The sequence below is a fragment of the Giraffa tippelskirchi genome, chromosome 9, assembly GCF_054371585.1.
Source record: "Giraffa tippelskirchi isolate mGirTip1 chromosome 9, T2T-mGirTip1v1.2.pri, whole genome shotgun sequence".
Taxonomy (NCBI): Eukaryota; Metazoa; Chordata; class Mammalia; order Artiodactyla; family Giraffidae; genus Giraffa; species Giraffa tippelskirchi.
The window spans coordinates 99,296,902-99,301,556 of record NC_137283.1 but is presented as its reverse complement, the minus strand read 5'-3'; the positions used below and the strand labels follow the sequence as shown (position 1 = coordinate 99,301,556).

Below are 4,655 nucleotides of genomic sequence, written 5' to 3'. Positions count from 1 at the left end.
GGGCAGAAATGCTGCTGAGCCCTAGAGGGCTGAGCTGCGACAGTGATTTTGTCGTTTTTGTTTTTAATGAGGGTCTGGGAATGGAGACTATGAAGAAACTCTGTAACATGAGGGTAGAATTGGGTCAGTTGGGGTCCACTGGCTTAAAGGATGAAGATGTCTTCCTTCTCCTTTCATAATCAGTTTCCTCAGAATAGATTCTCTCCCGAACTCCATTCACCTGGTCCTTTTACTTGTTATGCTGTGGTTCTGGTTTCTGTTTTCTTTTTTCTTGGTTTTGTTCCTGTTATTAGCTGACTTTTGTTATGTTGGCATTAAGGACAGTTTTCTTCCTAATCTCAGTGGCTTGGTAATAGAAAGTTACACATGGTTTGGATTCTGGGTGAAAGGGAACATTTGTATTTATTCTCATACTGGCTATGTTAGTGTTTCTAGGATAGCCCCAGAATTAATGTTTTAATGAAGACTCCAACTGCTAGGAACACCATTCTGGAACATATTAACCCAGTCAGAGAACTGCCAGTTAGGCTGGTATTTGGTCAACAACAAGCATTTTCTTCCCCACAAAAGAGAGTAATGGAATTAATTTACCATTTCCTAGCTTATGGCATCTATCTCAACATAAATCTCTATATAGAGATCGATTTCACATATAACTATAAAACAGTATTGGGGGAAATATTATGATGAGGAAAATCAGAACAGAAGCACAAATCAGGCCTGGCTGATGACATACAGGCAACCAATACATGTTCTCAGGAACAGCATTTAGAAAATGGACATAGGAACTTCCCTCGCGGTCTAGTGGTTAAGACTTCGCCTTCCAGTGCAGGGGGTGTAGGTTCAATCCCTGGTCAGGGAGCTAAAAATCCCACATGCCTGCAGCCAAAGGGCCAAAACACAGAACAGAAGCAATTTTGTAACAAATCAATAGACTTTAAAAATGGCCCACACCAAAAAAAATCTCAAAAAAAAAAAAGAAAATGGACTATAATGAAAATGAATCACCTCTCAATGATTTTTCTTTGCAGATAATCTCAGTATTTGGAATGAGTGTGTCATTGTTTCAGTCAGTTCTGAGTAATTCTGGGTGATTTAGTCTTGCTCCCAGTGGATATACATTTTCTGTTCCTGAGTTACTTTGTAACAGAAGTGCATGTTCATATTGAGACTGTCACTTTTTGATGACCTAAAAAGTAAATAAAACAGTTTTTGAAAATAGCATCCTGGTGACCTGAGAAAATCTGCTTGGCTTCCTCAAGTGTATAGCTCACCTGGATGCAGTTTTCCCCTGGCCCCAGACTGCCTGGTCTAGCAGAAAGCACACAGGGTGTCAGACACAGTAGGAATATCCTGCTTCAAATGAGCATCTCTTCCTTGGTATTCTCACAAAAGCTCCCAGATGAATAAAAAAGAGACTCAACTTCTTCACCATATGTTAACTGGGATCACAGAAGAAAACCGAACAATTTTAGCAGAATTCTCCAGATCCAAATAGTGCAATGAACCCACACTTGAGAGTGCCTAGGTTAACTGAGCTACTTGTTTTTAACTTGTTAACTGTAGCATCTATCTACAACAGTGGTTTCTAGTCTTTTTCAAGTCACAGACTTGCTCCCACTTTGGGAATCTGGTTAAAGTTTTAGATTCTCATTTCTGAAAAATGCACATAGAGGTATACCCTGATTTTTGAAACTTCACTTTAGGCCATTTTAATGAAGACTTACATCAGTTCTTGTTTTCACTAACTGGAAGAAATCCAAGGAGGATTTCTGATTTTACAAAAAAGACAGAAAGTAAAAATGGCATTCAGCACGTGTCTTGCAGTGAGCTGTTACAGGGGCAGCTCACACCTTAAGCAGCAACAATGTCACTCCCAAGCTCCTTCCCTGGGAACCATGCTCAGCATCCAGGCACCATAGCTTTGAACTGTGTCTATGAGCTTCTGGGCTTTATCTCAGTTTGTGTATCCATTAACAAGATGCCTCCTAAGGTAACTGCTTCTTTGCTTACACCATTTCGGCTTACAGAAGATTTTTCAGATAACAGGGAATCCTATACACTCACAGGCCCCATTCATAGACTCCTAGGCCAACAATTGCTCATCTGACACCATGCCAGAAATCTCTAGCATGTTAAGACATAACATCTCTTTATGTTCTTTGGTGCTAGAAATGTGCTAAAATTTGCTGTTTATATTGAAACATGTACACATACTAAATATAATATACATGAAGACTCTTGAGAGTCCCTTGGATAGCAAGGAAATCAAACCAGTCAATCCTAAAGGAAATCAACCCTGAATATTCATTGGAAGCACTGATGCTGAAGCTGAAGCTCCAATACTTTGGCCACTTGATACAAAGAACCAACTCATTGGAAAAGACCCTGATGCTCAGAAAGAGGGAAGGCAGGAAGAGAAGGGGGCAACAGAGGATGAGATGCTTGCATGGCCTCAGCAACTCAATGGACATGAGTTTGAGCAAACTCTGGGAGATAGTGAAGGACAGGGAAGCCTAATGTGTTGCAGTCCATGAGGTCACAAAGAGTTGCACATGACTTAGTGACTGAACAACAACATATATATATATATATATATATGACATTTTCTCTATTAGAATGAATAAATGAAATAATATATGAAAAGATACATCATAAAAAGCCAAATTGAGAATGTTGATATTGTTATTATTATTTGAATTGGACATTTAAAATTCAGCACTAAAACTTTAGCTTCATATTGCAGCAGATAGTATCTTTTATGGAAACTGCTCTAACACATGACCTTTTACATTCTTCTAATCCAGACTGCCTCTTTATTTTTATTTCACTCTAATCAATTATTTAAAAAGTCATGACACACCTGCTCACCAGTCTTTGTGGGACAGGTACTTTTGGGGTGTGTACTGTATATGAAGTCCTTTTCATTCTTTGAAAAAACTACTTCTCCATAGTACTCTGATGGGCCTGCACCTTACTGTAACTCCAATACAGGTCCTGACAAAAGCAATTAAATTCTGACCTGAATTAGAGATCTTATTAATTACACTTAAGCGATCAATTGCTTGTTTGTTTTGCTTATTTCTTATTATAAACTGATTATAGACCATTAATGTTTATTAATATACCAAATTAGACTTCACATTATCTTCATTATCCACTGGAATAATAATAATAATACCAGTTCACACTGTTAAAAAGGGTCTGTTAAAAAGAATGCCTGTTGTAACCATACTCTCCTATGTGATTCTGGAAGTAGATAAACCACTCAAGAACAATTTATGATCTTGCTAATTCTTTTTTTTTTCTGCTCTTTGCCTTTAGCGGTAATATACAGCTCTGATATGGAGAGCCCTCAGGAGTGCTGTCTCAATGAAATTCTTATAGTAGGGAGGAAAATAACTTATGAGAAGGATAACTTTGTTCCAGCATATGTTTAATGGAGAGTGAGACCTTTGCTTAACATTTGGGGAGGAGGGATACTGAATGGGGGAACTGGGAATTAGAGAAATACACAGAGAAGAGTAGGGAGAGAAACAATATTTCCTATTTTGAAAAATAGCATCTCAGTTCAGTAGAATCAAATTTGAACTAATGGACTCATGAAAAGTCTTTGTTAAAGAAAGACCTGTCAATATACATATTTGTTGAATGCCTGAAAGAGTGGGTGCCATCTGTAGATATGGATTGAACTTAGAAGGAAAAAAAACCAAAATTATATTTACAGTTAGTCCATTGGGGCTGCTATAATACCATGGACATTCGTTTCTCACAGTTCTGGGCTGTTCGAGATGCTGAAGATTCGAGGTCTTATGAAGGCCCTCCTCCTGGTTCACAGATGACCTTGCTGCTGTGTCTTCCATTGATAGGAGAGATGAAAAAGCTCTCTGAGCCTTGGGATCTCTTCTTATAAGGACACTTGCCCTTATAAGAGGTCATGAGGGCTCCACCCTTATGACCTCATAACTTCTCAAAGCCCCACCTCCAAGTACTATTGTGTTGGGAATTAGGTTTCAACATATGAATTTGAGGGACACATATTCAGTCTATAGCACATAATCATTTATTAGCTGCTTATTATATACTATGAGCTAGAGTCAAAAATGGATATGCATCATTATAGTATTTTCTATAAAAAGGAAAACATACCTTAAATATTGTTTTCTAGCAATCAATTTTGGACTTCAAAGTTGTTTCAATTTTTCGCCTAGTACTAGATACTTGTCTTACCTAATCTCCTAAATTGGTATTTTGGTTGTTTCAACTTTTCAAATAATACAGAGTAGCAACTAACAGAGAAAATAATTTAGCAAAATGAGGAAAACTCCACTCCCAATTCTGGAAAAAAAAAAAAGACCAAAAGAACCCCCCAAAAAACCAAAACACTGTTCTACAAAAAATGATCAAACTTGGCAACAGTGACTGAGGATATTACTTTTTGACAAAATTATAATGCAGACTGGCCTTAATTGCTTTTGATAGATTGTTTTGGTCTAAATCACTAGTAGAAAGAGATAGACTGGCACAAATAACTGCAGTATAATGTAATAAGTACACCCATTTAGGCTTATCCAATATGCTAATACATCAAAAAGGAGGAAGACAGGGTTAGAAAGGTTCACAGGTAACATTTGAACTGGACTTAGAAAAGTAGG

General features: G+C 37.6%; 1 long non-coding RNA gene across 1 annotated transcript; it reads right to left on the bottom strand.

Annotated features, from left to right (window-relative positions):
• Positions 1-259: 259 nt before the first annotated feature.
• Positions 260-3,911, bottom strand: LOC145521958 (uncharacterized). The gene is made up of 4 exons (XR_014065785.1): positions 3,726-3,911; positions 1,275-1,442; positions 1,009-1,189; positions 260-879 (listed from the first exon to the last, which is right to left on the bottom strand). It is a non-coding gene; the product is annotated as an uncharacterized LOC145521958 (long non-coding RNA).
• Between the last annotated feature and the right edge of the window lie 744 nt (positions 3,912-4,655).